The sequence below is a fragment of the Myxine glutinosa genome, chromosome 8 (assembly GCF_964187855.1).
Source record: "Myxine glutinosa chromosome 8, kmMyxGlut1.1, whole genome shotgun sequence".
In the NCBI taxonomy this organism is placed as follows: Eukaryota; Metazoa; Chordata; class Myxini; order Myxiniformes; family Myxinidae; genus Myxine; species Myxine glutinosa.
The window spans coordinates 139,408,479-139,423,956 of NC_136268.1; the positions used below are offsets into that span (position 1 = coordinate 139,408,479).

The 15,478-nt window shown below is 48.1% G+C and overlaps 1 protein-coding gene and 1 long non-coding RNA gene across 15 annotated transcripts in view; one reads left to right on the forward strand and one right to left on the reverse strand.

Annotated features, from left to right (window-relative positions):
• LOC137432956 (uncharacterized) overlaps window positions 1-466 on the forward strand; it is a 76,184-nt gene extending 75,718 nt beyond the window's left edge. The window contains exon 2 of the long non-coding RNA XR_013624403.1: window positions 23-466. This is a non-coding gene — a long non-coding RNA (uncharacterized LOC137432956). The remainder of the gene's footprint in view (window positions 1-22) is intronic.
• Window positions 1-15,478, reverse strand: part of TMEM150A (transmembrane protein 150A) — a 185,359-nt gene that overhangs the window by 47,239 nt on the left and 122,642 nt on the right. The gene's annotated exons all lie outside the window — the stretch shown is intronic.

The following is a 15,478-nucleotide window of genomic DNA, read 5'->3' on the forward strand; positions in this document are numbered from 1 at the left end:
CGTTTTTTTTTTTTTTCCCCAGATAATCCAAATAATAAATTGAACCAAGATGGCAGACACCAGTCCATTCACTGTGAAAAAGGCTGGTGGCAGTGGTGTGGTATCATGAGAGGAGAAACACAAACAAGACGATGAAACAGGTGGAAGAAGACAGAGGAGCGTTTTGGAAAGCCAGCACCGTCAAAATCAAATCTTCATCTTTGGGATCTTCATCTTCATCCTGTTATTATGGATTGCTGTTAATACTGTGATATGTTATTACTCCTGAGGCTTATGGCTCACCCTGTCGATGGTGTAAACAATGCTTGTATAAGCAGCTAAAACAGTGTTCTTGGACTTATGACTCACCCTGCAGATTACAGTCGATCTGGGATTGGGCCCATTTGCATACAACGCCTCAAGAACGTCGGGTTTCCTCCCTTGCTATTTAATATTAAATGGCAGTAGCAACTGTTTAAAAAGGTAATCATACGTGTTTGTGGTTTATAATATTTTTACTTCCAGTAGTTGTACTCCCACGATACACCATGATAAGCTATTTATACACGTTAACACAGAGTTTATCCAAGGAGGAAAAACCCCTTGGGGACTGGGAATATTATTAGTATTAATATTGTTTTGTAATAACAATAATATTATGCTATTATCTTTCGTGTTATTACCTCCGCCACTAAAGGTGGATGGAGGTTGTGTTTTCAGCCCTTTCTGTTTGTCTGTTTGTGAACAGAATATCTTATAACGCTGTGGACGGATTCAGACAAAATTTGGTGGAGAGGTTGAGTGTGTGACAAGGACGAATCGATTCAATTTTGGTGAAGATCCAAATCCAGATACAAGAAATTTTAAATTTTTCAAGTGATTCTTCACCATTGAGTGATAAAACCAAAAACGATATTTCACATTATATTTCAAAAAGTTATGAACGAGTTATGATAAAACTTGGTGGATGCATTGGTAAGGTGACAAGAACAAACTGATTAGGTTTTGGTTCAGGCCTGGATCCAGATCCGACCTATCAGTGAGATACAAAATATAAAATGTTCTTCCTGGCAGAGGTATGCTCTCTGTCGAATGTTGTTCTGGTTACTTTTGTTATTAGAAGTGGCCTTGGGGTGTGGGCGGGGGGGACACCACTATTAGCTATCTTTACATGGTTTCTGCCCAAGGTGGAAAACCTCCTTGGGTAGGGGTGGGGGGGGGGGGGCAGGGGGCATCTGTCGTGTGACCCTTGGTCCTCCTGTCATGTTTGGTTGAGATTGGATAAGTAATGACGCAGTCAAAGAAAACAGCTAGACAGACACCAAAATGTGTATTTTAATACGTTAAAATTGAGACTCAAGGTTGCGTTCCGATTCAAACGTGTGTCCTTAAAACTGGCTGGAAGAAGCAGTTTCTAGGCAATTGGAAAAGCGCAGTCAATGCGGTAGAAAAGAGGGATGGCAATATATACACACACTGAGTGTGTGTGTGTGTGTGTGTGTGTGTGTGTGTGTGTGTGTGTGTGTGTTTGCTTCAAAGGGAATAGAGGACACTGAAAGGAGGGTGTGAGATTTAAGGAGCTATAAATCTGCTCAGCAGTTTCCACAAATAAAAGTGCAGGGTGGCCATTGCAATGACCACTTGGGAGACAAACTGTATGTTAAGAATGTAACTTGACTTTCTTGGTTTGGCAAGTGCCAAAAGAGAAAAGAGATGAGGAGTAAAAGATGAGGATTAAAAGGTATAAAATAGTGGACAAAAAAAAAAGAGTGAGGGGAATGGGTGTGGCAGTGGAACAGAAAGGAAGATAGAGAAAAAGTAGTTTGTGCATGGCAATGGGGTCGGTTTGGGGGAGGAAAGGGGTGGGAGCAGTGCCAGAGGAGGTGAGGCGGGAGCAGTGGGGAGGATGGGAGGTGGGAGAAGCAGGCAAAAAAGTATGCAGTGATGGAGAAAAGGAAGAAGTGGATGATGCCCAAGAGGAAAGCATGGACATTTGGAGGGAGAAGGGAGGGATTGCGTTAGTAGCTGTTCGTACAAGGGAGAATAATATATGACCAATGGAGAGAAAGAACATATGGTGAGGGTGTAAAACAAGGGGAGGATGAGGAGGTAAGAAATATGAGAGGGCAGAATGAATGAAGTACTTTTTTTTGTTGAAAAGTGGATATAAAAGAGGAAAAGTACATTATGAGACACTTCGTTTTTTCATGGGTAAGACAAAACACAAGGAACGAGCTTTAACTAGAGCAGAAGTAAACTAAACGAGGCATCCGATAAAAAAGAGGAACACTAGCCAGCCATGTGCTCCAGCTGCCAGCCTTCCAGTCAAAGCAAAATAAAACAAAGAGGACAAGTCGTGAAGTACGACTGGGGGAATATAAACAACCCTGAGGCAAGAAGTACACAAAGTATAAACAAAGAAGGGCTCGCAACCCAAAAAAAAAAGCTACAACATTTGGATTTAACTCCGTCTGAATCATAACCAGTCACTGCTGGAATTTCTCCAGAGAAAACAATACGCCAAATAAGAACGGATAGCAGCAGGTGGACTTGCAAGTTCAAGTTTGCGAATTGAAAGAATAAGATAATGGTAATAATTCGGTATTTGGAGAAAAATCTGCTGAAAAATATATATATTGTTGCGGATTTGAGAAGCCTTTGTTGAAATATCACCCTCTGTAAATAGTGTAATGATCCTTGTAAATACCTCCGTTAAGTGTAAAAGTCAAAGGTCGTCCTCTTAGTTAATCCATCGCAAGCACGTAGGCCACCATATACCCTTCTAAATAGTTATTTCTTATTCTATGTAGTTTAAGGCTCTGTTTCCCACTAGTTGACCCTGCATTGCACCGAATTGAAATAAGATAGATCCCTCCGACGCCCCCATGGCCTCTTCAAAGTGCCAGTAACTTTGGGCTGTTTTCTTCACCCCAAGACTCCATTACGCACGCGGTCAACTCGGGGATGAAGGGCGTGGCCGGTCCATCGTCTTTAGGAGGTGGAGCCAAGAAGCCCTTGCACCCAACCAGGACTCGGTGGGCATGGCTTGGTAAGGTGTGGTCATGGCTTGGTAGGGCGTGGCTATATAACCCGCGGCGCGACGCCCCCACCTCAGACGATTGAGGAAGCGGATGACCGAAGCAGATGACCGAGGAAGCCCTGACCAGCGGATGACCGAGGAAGCCCCCATGAGCAGATGAGTAAGGAGTCCACCACAGCGGAATTCCACCGCAGCTTTGAGACCACCGCAGTTTTGACCACTGCAGCTTTGAGCTTTGATGGCAGTTGCGGCCGCGAAGCAAGGCCGCCGTGCGAACACACTTGAGGAGGGTCGGTGGCTGCTCACCTCGAGCCGCGTCATCACACCAACCGGGCCCGCATCCTTCCCGGTGATCCCACCTTCTCATCCGTCCAGCCATCCACCTCCTGCCATTCATTCCTGCTTCATTCCCCGTGTAAGTCTGATTGTCATCTGTCCTTCGTGTTGTCCCTGGGACTAAGTAAGACTGTATAGATAAGCTAGTATTGCACTGTGTCTCCTTCCTCTTCTGTAAATTATTTTCGTATTCTTCCTTCTTCCTTGGTTTCTTTGGTCTTGAAAATATTAGTAATAAATCCCTGTTCTTCCTACCTTGCCTTCTTTCCTTTACATCCGTTTCATTTTTGTGATTTCCCCATTGAATACCTGTGGCACGATTTGACCAACGTTTAGGATCGGGTGTAGTATTGCTAATGGTTCGAGCCGCGGCTGCTAATCCGCTCGGCAAATAACATCTTGTCCGCGGTCTCGAACGAGGTTGCTCACCTGCCTCTCTGGAGGGAGCTGGGCAGCTTCAGGACTCACGTCGGTCAGTCGTAGACAAGGGGACTGATCCCCCCCTTGGTAAGGGGAAAAGGGGCAGACGGTGAGATCCGCAACAATTGGTGTCAGGAGCGAGATTCGGACCTGAAGTGCGCTTAGCGCACTCAAATTACGAGTGGCCAAAATTTTATTAAACACATCCAAATTTAAAATCGTGCCATGGATGGTCAAGGCGACCGGATGCCAGTGGGTGAGTTAGAAGGGGGGGGGGGGTGGTAGAAGCGACCCAGGACCCCAGGGAAATGTATATGGGGGAGAGAGAGGAGGAGAGCAATGAGGATGTGGTAGCAGAGGGTTCAGGTGCATAAGATGGCGCCCTCGCGCACGAGGTTTCAGGCGCACAAAATGGCGCCTCGCACGAGCGCGCGGTAGCCGCGCCCGCTGTACCACTACCAGCGGGCTTTGATGTGGGGGACTTCGTGGCGCAATTCACCGCGATGCTGAGAATAGAGGGGGACAAATTAAGGGCAGAAATGAGGGCCGATGGAGAGCGGATGCGAAATGATTGGAAAACCAAATTCGGGGGATTGAGTAAGGAGGTGCAAAAGATGGATGCAATGCCAATGAGGGAAGAAGTAAGGGTCAACACCAATAACTTAGGAAGCAAATTGGAGGGACTCAGAAGCAAATTGGAGGGACTCGGAAGCAAATTGGAGGGATTCGGAAGCAGATTAGGGGACAAACTGGGGGGAATAATTGGCCAAGCCAAAGAAATTAATGAGGGGTTGGCGAGGGGGCAAGCCACATATGAAGTTAGGGAAGCGGAGAGGGACAGAGACCGCAGGTTGGGCGAGCAGGTCCCAAGGGTGTACGACGAGGTAACGCGGATTGAGAAGCGCCGGTTGAGCGAGTTTGAGAAAAGCACAGGTAACTGGACCGGGATAGAGATCGCGACCCGGGGTATGGGGCAGCCGGCGACCGCTGAGGTAGACGAGGGAATTTTAATAAAACCAGCGGTCGTCAAAGAAAAAGATAAAGTTGAAATTGAACTTGTAGAGACGACAGACTTGGAAGAGCAACAGTTGGAGGAGGGAATGGATAATGTACAAAGTCTGAATACACATTCTGATGCCGTACTTGCTAATCCTTATAAAGATTTGCAGGTGCGCGTGGAGAAGAGGATCCCAAAGGTGAGTCACACTGTATATGGTGCTAAGAGGTTTTTCGGCCAAGTGTTTGGCGCGAAGCGAATCGTCGCGCGATTGGGGTCGATATGGCACCCGGGCGTTTGTGGGAGGTCCGTGGGGCGTGGTGCGAGAGAAAATGGCACTCGTGTGAGGAAGAAGTGTGCATCGGCGAGTGAGTGCGTTATAAAGAGTGGGAGTAAAACCGAGTGCGAGCGGGAATGCACGTCGGAGTGTACGGAGTGTGACACAGAGAGTGAGAGCGATACGGAGTGTACGTGCGAGGGTGAGAGTGACCCGGAGAGTGAGTTGGTGGAGGAGCGGGTGCGAGAATGCACACCTGGAATGGACGGCGAGTGTGCGAGAAAGCACACCTGAGTTGGTTGTGGCGCGGGTGTGGGAGAGCCCATTGAAGCGCGTGAGTGGGTGGATGCGAGAGTGCACGCCCAGGGTGAGTGTTACGGAGGACGTAACGGAGGAGAGGTGTGGAACGAAGTGTGCGAACGACGAGTGTGCACAAGAGGATGCGCAAGAGGTGTGGTGTGTAACAGGGAGTGCGGTGGTGGAATGGACGGAGTGTGTGTAATGTACGGGCGGCGTTGGAACGCCGGGTTTGGTGAGTGTGAAAAGGGTCGCGCATGCGAATAAGGCATCGACGTTAAACGGGGCAGCGTTTAGGGCAACGGTTAGCCGACGCGGGCACTCGGGGCGCGGTGTGCTTTGTTGGATGCGAGGCCCGGCGCGGGTCGGTGCTGCGTCGCTTCTCTTCAAAGCGTCATTGCCGATTCGGGCCTGGCCCCGCCCCGCACGGTCGAGTCCGGGCTTTGCCGGGCAAAGCGACCGGTCCGGTTCGAGGGATCGGAGTGGCGCCCCCTTGTGGCGGGGACGGGGTTCCGACCGGGCGAGATTGAGCCATCGGGCCGGAGGCCGCAAGGATCCGCGCCGAGATGGTGCGTGGAATCTCGGCCCGACCAAACCGCCTCCCTTGAACCGAATGCCGGACGGATTCAACCTGCAGGCGACCAAACCACCCGAATTCATTGCTCGGCTTTGCGAAGCCGAGTTTTAATGATGTAACGACGCACCGAGGCTCATATAGTTGACTGTGATGATGATAGTGTTTTGGATTCGAAATTTTAGAATAACGAAAGTGATTGGCAAAATTTGATGATTGGCAAATGATTGGTAGAAGGATTGGCAGTGATTTGCAAAATTTTGATTGGCAGGAATTGGATGGGCCAAATTGATAGTGGGAGATGCCCGATTTGGTGGGATGGCAAATCCACCATCCCCCGCACATGGGGCACATGAGCTATAGTTTTATGGGGTTTATGGCAGTGTAAGCTCGCCGAGGGAGGGTTAGGATAATGGATAGGGATCTAGAGAAGAAGGACCATAGCGTTAAGTAGCGACATTACACCTGTCGTGGGGACGTAGGTAGAGTAGTTGGATTATAACGACGAGGGAGCGCAATAGTATAAGGGGCGACTGGGAAGCGCGAGTTTCAGAGGGAAGTAGTTAGATCAGATGATGCTGTGTGTGTGTGTGTAAAAGTGTATTCAGTAGTGTATTGTGAAAAGTGTGGGTGAGTGTATTGTATTAAATGAAGAAGCCTCGGAGGAAGGAGGGTGCAGGAAGCACCAGGTGTGATTGCACAGGTGTGCAACTGAACAGGTGTATGGAGCAGTGTATGAGTGAGTAATGGTGGTTGTGCATTGTATTGAAGGATGAAGAAGCCTGGGAGGAAGGAGGGTGCAGGAAGCACCAGGTGTAGGGGTGATTGCACAGGTGTGCAAATACAGGTGAGCATGGTTGTATGGAATAAATGGTCTGGAATATATGGAGTATGGAATGGATGGTGTGGAGTGAATATGGTGGAAACTGTGGAGTGGAGTGGATGGTGCGAAGGTGTGTATGGGGAGGATGGACCCCATCACGAATACCTGGGGAGGGTAGTTTAAGAGTTAGGTAGAGGGAGTAGGTAAATTGTGGTTGGATATTGGCATTTGTGGTGCGTGTGGAAGAATGGTGTTTGGACGGGTGCATTAGTGACGTGGAAATGGCTGGGCGTGTGGCCTGTTAGTATGTGTAGTTGAATGGGCACTCCGCCACTGAGGATGTCGGCCAGGTGAGGCCGCAGGTGGGCTCTGGGAGCCGGTAGAGTTGTGGATGGGGCCCGAGGATCCAGAGGACGGACCCGGGTAGCCCAGTGCCAGAGGGCACCGAGTGGGGAGAGCGCCAGAGGGCCTTCCCCAGGTAGATAGGTTAGGGTAAGGAGCAGGTAAGCTCGGAGGCAACTGCAGTGGTGGAGGTGTGCAGGTGGGTAGACCTGCTGGGAGAGCCACATGACCCAGTCCTGAAATTGTGCAAAGGCACAGGGAGTTGAATCGGGGGAGTGAGACCCCAAATTGATGAAGCACCACAGTTTGGTCAATGGGAATTTGGTTCTTAAAACCGCATAGAGTGTAAGATGGCCAATGGATTGGCAGGGAAAGACCCCGGGTAGTGTAAAGTGTATTAAAGTCATTTAGAAGGTAGTTAGGATTGAAATCTCCTTGCACCATCTACATTCACTCACCTGAGGTGACAGAACTCCACACCATGCCATGTTTTGGTTATTTTTTTTGTGCAAATGTTTGGAATGTGAGACGCATCATGACGTGGGTGTGACATTGTGTTGTTGTTCCATCTCTTCCTCCTTAAGAGGGATTGATGATGAATTGGTGATGGCAAATTTTGGATTAATGGGATTGTGACGAATTTGGTATAGGGGAAATATGGGGAAGACGAGACGTAGTGACGGATTTGTAATGTGTAGATTTTTGTAAATATGGGGTAAGGGCAAGGGTAGAGTAGGTAACAGGGGGGGTGACGTACGGTAGAGACGAGCTTTTCTCCGCTCATTCTCCAGGCGCACCTCACTCTGCATTGCTTTCGTTGATGTGTACCCATGTGACCTTACCCCTCGCTCACCTGTCTTCTCTGTCTTCCTTCCCCGACCCATGGATCGTGCTCCCTGGGCACTGAGGGGAGCGTGCGAGGGGCCGCGTCGGTGTGCCCGAATCCTCGCAACCAGCTGCCTGCATCGATGCACCACTTATGGACCACATGTCTGTGGCTGAGCACCACTCATGGACCCCACGGGTAGGGGCATGGCCCCTCTGCTGGGACCGGCCACAATGGCCCAAGATCTTGCTTGCGGACCCGGTGAGGTGGCACCAAGCCCACAGGTGAACCACCCATAGTCGGCCCCTGTGGGCCATAAATAAAAATGGACATGTTCTGTGCTTTTTATATCCACCAAATAGGCCGCCAGTAAGAAGAACAAGTTGACAACATCTGGAAGAACAACGGCCAGCAGAGGGAGCCGAAAAGGAAGACCAGCACCAGTTTTTTTTTTTTTTTTAATGGATATATGGTGACTGTGCACTCTGGAGCTTTATGGTGCTTTGGTGTTTTGGTGCTCTTTATTGGTGCTGGTGCGTCGATGCAGTGCATGCTGTCTCCTCCCCTCCCACAGGATTTTCTTTTTGTTTCCCCCAAAGGAAATCGCAGGTCCTGGGTTGCAGTGTAAATACAATTAGCGTCACTTGTAAATAATGCTCCCCACCGTTCACGTTTAGTTTGAGAATTAATTCCGCAATTCGCTTATCCTGTGGGCGTGAATCCGTTAGGTAGGGTGCAATGCAGCAGAGGGACATACTTATTTGTGTTTTAAAACTGTCGCACTCAGGGTAAGGTTAATTGTAGAGGGAATTACACCTACGTGCCACACTAAGTAAAGTTTTATAGGCCCGGGACGTGCCTGGAGGATGAGGGTGCAGTTGCGGATTTGAGAATCCTTTGTTGTAAATATCACCCTCTGTAAATAGTGTAATGATCCTTGTAAATACCTCCGTTAAGTGTAAAGGTCAAAGGTCGTCCTCTTAGTTAATCCATCGCAAGCACGTAGGCTACCATATACCCATCTAAATAGTTTTTTTTTTTTTTTGTATACAAGATCGAGGCTCGTGAAAGAGCGAACATTAATCACACAGAAAGACAAACAGACACACAAAACAAATAACATCGGGAGCGGTAGACAAGATGGGGAGAGAGGGGGAAGGACACAAACACAACATTTGAGAGCAGGGACCGAGAGACATGGAGACATCGAGAGAACTGTGGGAGGGAGAGGGCTTTGGGGGGGAGGCATGGGAAGGGGGGGGGGGGGGGTGGGAGAGGTATAAAACATATGGACACTGCCAAGACTTCCAGGAAAGAAGTTGGAATTTCAAACAAGGTGGATCTGGGGTGAATTAGTGGGGGTAGAAAAGATCAAGGTTTTGGATGGGGGAAGATAAGAGATGGTGGTGAACAGCTGTTTTGAAGACCTGGAGGGAGGAGTGTGATTGAAGTGAGTGTGGGAGTTTGTTCCAGAGGCGGGAGAAAAGAGGAATGAAAGAGTGAAGGTGAGCAGAGAGCCGAGATTTCGGCAGTTTAACCATCAGAGGGTGGCTGGCAGATCTTGTGCGACCTGTAGGAATATTTGGGGGACAGAGCACAGAGAGAGCTGGGGGAGCAAGGCCGGAGAGGAGTCGGTAGAAGACAGAAAGACCACCTACCTGCCTGCGGTGAGTGAGTGAAAGGCCCTCAGAGATAGCTTCATCGCGGGAGATTCCAATGATTCTGAAAGCTTTGGCTTCAACAGCGTGAAGCCGAGCCAGGTGTGAGGCAGGAGCACCAGCCCATAGGGGAGAACAGTATTCCATTGAGCTGCGGATGAAAGCCTTGTATGTGGTGAGGAGCTCAGGTGTGCCTAGGAAGGACTTCGCACAACGGAGGATGCCCAGTCGGCGACTGGCTTTGGAGGCCAGCTTGGAAATGTGGTTTTCCCAAGAAAGATCATGGCAGATGGTGAGACCCAAAAGCTTGAGCGACAGAACTTCTTGGAGAGGATTGTTGAGAAAGTAGATGGGAGGCTTGTCCAGTCGATCTTTTCGGAGAGACATAGTAAGAGTGTGAGATTTGTCAGGATTGAAAGACATGTTCCACATGTTTGACCAGTCTGTGATTTTGTCCAGGTCTTCAGAGAGTGAGGAGGCTGCAGACTGCCGATCTGAGGGAAGAGGAATGGAGCGGCAGAGAGTGGAGTCATCAGCAAAGAGATACAGAGGATTTTCCAGAGAGTCGGAGAGATCATTGATAAAGACCAGAAAAAGCACAGGGCCCAGCACACTGCCTTGGGGAACTCCAGCCTGAACGGGAAGGGGAGATGAGAGAAATCCATTCAGGGCCACACGTTGACTACGACCAGAGAGGAAGTCCGCAAGCCATGCATGGAGATTTCCATGGATACCATAGGAGGAGAGTTTGGTGAGCAGAGCTGGGTGCCAGACCGTATCGAAGGCACGTGATATGTCAAGGGAGACAGCTCTGATTTCCTGTTTGGCATTGAGGACCTCCATCCATTGTTGAGACAGCAGAAGCAGCATGTCCAGAGTAGAATGACCTGGTCTGAAACCAAATTGATGATCAGAGATCAAGCCATTGGAGAAGAGGAAAGATTTCATATCCGAAGCAATGATGGATTCCATGACTTTGCTGATAATTGGGAGCAGGCTGATTGGTCTGTAGTATCAAGGATCTGTTTTTGCACCTTTTTTGTGTAAAGCGGTAATGTTTGCTGATTTCCAGGATGCTGGCAGATGACCTTGAGCAAAGGATAGGGTGAAAAGAACAGAGAGAGGGTGAGATAGAGCGGCAGGGCAGGATTTTAGGACCCGTGGGCTGATGCCATCTGGTCCAGTTGCAGAATCAGAGTCGAGGTTTGACAAAAACTCCTCCACCTTGTCAGGAGAGAAGGTCACAGAGTCCAGGAGCAGTTTGGTTCGACTGGGAAAGGTGGGAACAGAGAGAGATGGGTTTGGGACTAAGGATTTTGAGGCAAACACAGAGTTGAGGCATTCGGCTTTGTCACGTGCGATGTCAACTGTGTGGCCATTTGAGGTAAGGGAGGGGATGGAGGGGGAACAAACACCAGAAACGGATTTGACCAGACGCCACCAGGATTTGGAGGAAGGAGACAGGTTTGAGAGTTCATTTTTGAGTGAGGAGAGATAGTGCTTCCTGGCACTCCTGAGGGTAGACACACACTTGTTCCGAGCTTGGTGGAAGGAACTGAGATTTCCTTCAGTTGGATTAGCCTTCCAAGAGGCAAAGGCAAGTTGTTTCAGGGCAACTGCCTCACCACAAGATTCAGTGTACCATGGACGGGAGGAAGGGTAAGACAACTGAAGGCGAGATGGGATAAATCTGTGCATGAGAGAGATCAGTTTGCTTTGGAAGAATTCCCAGGAAGAATTGATGTCAGAGGCAGTGGAGATGGGAGACCAATCCAGACGATTGATGGCTGCTTGAAGACCGTCCCAGTCGGCCTGAGTGAAATGCCAGACTCGTCGACGCCGAGGAGGCTCTCTGAGAATGGCCAGAGAGATGTCCACTTTGACAAGCACATGATCAGAAGAACCGATTGGAGCAGAAGAAGAGCAGCAGACATTAGCAGGGAAGTTAGTCATAACCAAGTCTAGAAGAGAAGATACTCCATTGGCTGAGATCCGGGTCGGGAAATTGACAGATTGTGTCAATCCCAGTGAGTCACAGAAGTCCTTTGCTGAGGTGCCATGACTGGTGAGAGAGGAACCCACACCCAACCAGGTGGCATGATGACAATTGAAGTCACCACATATGAGGAAGAGAGAGTTGGGATGAGTGGATAGAAGTTGGTCCATGTTGTCAGACAGTGAAATGTAGATGGAGTCATCACTGTTTGGGGGATGGTACAGAACACATATGAACAAAAGGTGGGAGCGGAGAGGAAGCCGTAGCCAGAGGTACTCCTGGGGGTGAGGAGGAGAGAGGGCAGTGCAAGGAGGGTGAGGAAGAGAGTTTTTGATAAAGATAGCCACCACACCACCAGGCCGAGGCTCAGGTCTATCATACCGGAGGAGGGAGTAACCAGGAAGAGATATTAAGGAATCAGAGACATCTTGAAGGAGGAAAGTCTCTGTTAAGCAGATCAAGTCTGGATTGTCAGAAGCAACCTGTATGGAGAGATCAGTCAGGTTTGAGCGAAGGCCCCGGATGTTTGAGGTCCATACCGTTAATGAAGAGAGAGGGGGAGCATCGGGTACAGGACAGGGGAGGGGAGGAGTAGGGTAAGATGAAGGATGAGAGGGGGAGGTAGTTATTTCTTATTCTATGTAGTTTAAGGCTCTGTTTCCCACTAGTTGACCCTGCATTGCACCGAATTGAAATAAGATAGATCCCTCCGACGCCCCCATGGCCTCTTCAAAGTGCCAGTAACTTTGGGCGGTTTTCTTCACCCCAAGACTCCATTGCGCACGCGGTCAACTCGGGGAAGAAGGGCGTGGCCGGCTCATCGTCTTCAGGAGGTGGAGCCAGGAAGCCCTTGCGCCAAACCAGGACTCGGTGGGCACGGCTTGGTAAGGTGTGGTCATGGCTTGGTAGGGCGTGGCTATATAACCCGCGGCGCGACGCCCCCACCTCAGACGATTGAGGAAGCGGGTGACCGAAGCAGATGACTGAGGAAGCCCCCACCAGCGGATGACCGAGGAAGCCCCCACGAGCAGATGAGTAAGGAGTTCACCGCAGCGGAATCCACCGCAGTTTTGACCACCGCAGCTTTGAGCTTTGACGGCAGTTGCGGCCGCGAAGCAACACCGCCGTGCAAACACGCTTGAGGAGGGTCGGCGGCTGTTCACCTCGAGCCGCGTCATCACACCAACCGGGCCCGCATCCTTCCCGGTGATCCCACCTTCTCGTCCGTCCAGCCATCCACCTCCTGCCATTCATTCCTGCTTCATTCCCCGTGTAAGTCTGATTGTCGTCTGTCCTTCGAGTTGTCCCTGGGAATAAGTAAGACTGTATAGATAAGCTAGTATTGCACTGTGTCTCCTTCCTCTTCTGTAAATTATTTTTGTATTCTTCCTTTTTCCTTGGTTTCTTTGGTCTTGTAAATATTAGTAATAAATCCCTGTTCTTCCTACCTTGCCTTCTTTCCTTTACATCCGTTTCGTTTTTGTGATTTCCCCATTGAATACCTGTGGCACGATTTGACCAACGTTTAGGATCGGGTGTAGGATTGCTAATGGTTCGAGCCGCGGCTGCTAATCCGCTCGGCAAATAACATCTTGTCCGCGGTCTCGAACGAGGTTGCTCACCTGCCTCTCTGGAGGGAGCTGGGCAGCTTCAGGACTCATGTCGGTCAGTCGTAGACAAGGGGACTGATCCCCCCTTGGTAAGGGGAAAAGGGGCCGACGGTGAGATCCGCAACAATATATATATTTTAACTTTCAACATGTCACATGGTCATCAAGCCAAAAACAAAATCAACCAGAGGAGGATGAAATGGAAATTAGATTTGGTGTATATTAAACAGCTCTGATGCTCATATATTAAATGAATAAAAAGTTCAAGGAACGTACGCTTGTGTTTTTTTACAAGATATGACACCTGATAACTTCGAAGACAAAATATCCCACCAACCCCAAACTTCTCTATTAAAAAACAAGAAAAAAATGACTACAGTGTTGTCACCAGCTGCGACGTGTAGAATCATGAGGATATCCGTTGCAATATGCGCTACCAAATTCGACCAGTCATTCAATCATACGCATGCACTAGCGTCTTTTTGTCTTTCAGCTAAATTTATTCTGGTTTCTTCAAACAAATCGCGATTTTAGTCCGTGATGTTCTTACCTCTTACCAACGCATGTCCGAGTGTATGCGCATGCGCTATTCAAAAATTACACCTAATTTGTGTCAAGTTCTGTGAAACGAGATTGATATGAAAACATTCATGTTGTCTTTGTTGCTAAATTTATTCTGGTTTCTTCAAACAAATCGCGATTTTAGTCCGCGATGTTCTTACCTCATACCAACGCACGTCCGAGTGTATGCGCATGCGCTATTCAAAAAGGCACCCCAACAACAAGAACAACAACGCGGTCCTCTCATAGAGCTGCTCGTTGCAGCTAAAAACAAACAAAAAACATTTATCCTCATCCCCACTTCTCCCCTCCCCAATGAAACTGTCAATTTGAAGAGCAAATCGAAAAAAGTTGAAATATCTGCCAAACATAAAGTTGATGTGCTGTTACTACCACGATGATTAACAAGTACTGTCACCACTATAATCATACAACTTTCCCACATAGATGATCTGCACAACTGAAGAGAAGCAATTTGGTCACGTGGATGAAGGACTTGTGTTTTTGGGGTAGGGATGAAATACCTTAGTCGAGAAAGAATCGTGTAGGTTTATAAGGCTCAGAATGTCGCGAAGAAGAAGAACCCACCTCGATGTCAATTAAGTTAGGCCGACTGTCCGTTTAAGATCGTATATGTGTCTCCATATGAGGGGTGGACCTATGCTATGTAGACAGAGTCCATAAGGATAAGCCTCAGTGTGAAATTGCCCTGTGATTTTTCCCTTCGTTATTGCATCAAAAAGGGCCGCCACAATAACTACAACGATCGCACTGTAAATGGACTCATTCGCTCACAACGCCGCCAGGGCTAACCAACACCCAGACATGGCCAGAAGGAAGCCAAACAGTTCAATCTTGGTTTCATCAGACCACAGAATCTTGTTTCTCACAGTCTGAGAGTCCTTTAGGTGCTTTTTTGCAAACTCCAAGCGGGTTTTCATGTCTTTCACTGTGGAGAGGCTTCCGTCTGGCCACTCTGCCATAAATCCCAGATCGGTGGAGTGTTGCAGTGATGGTTGTCCTTCTGGAAGTTTCTCCCATCTCCACACAGGATCTCTGAAGCTCAGCCAGAGTGACCATCGGGTTCTTGGTCACCTCTCTTACCATGGCCCCTCTCCCCCAATTTCCTAGAGCTGGCCGCCCAGCCAACCTGAGCAGAGTCCTGGTTGTTCCAAACTTCTTCTATTTAAGAATTATGGAGGCCACTGTGCTCTTGGGAACCTTCAATGGAGTAGAAAATTTTTTGGAGACTTCCCCAGATCTGTTCCTCGACGCAATCTCAAAGATGATCAAGAGAAATGGGAGGCACCTGAGGTAAATTTAAAGTGTCAAAGCAAAGGGTATGAATACTTATGTCGATGTGATATTTCAGTTTTTTCTTTTTAATAAATTAGCAAAACTTTCTAAAATCCTGTTTTCTCTCTGTCATTATGGGGTATTGAGTGGAGATCGATGAGGGAAAAAGTGAATTTAAACGATTTCAGCATAAGGCTGAAACATAACAAAATGTGAAAAAAGTGAAGGGGTCTGAATACTTTCTGAATGCACTGTATATATATATATATATATATGTGTGTGTATATATATATATATATATATATGTGTGTATATATATATATATATATATATATATATATATATATATATATATATATATATATATATATATATATATATATATGTTGCCGTCTCCCTTCGTCACTGCTTTTCTTGATTTATTTAGCTGTTTTTTAGTTGTTTTT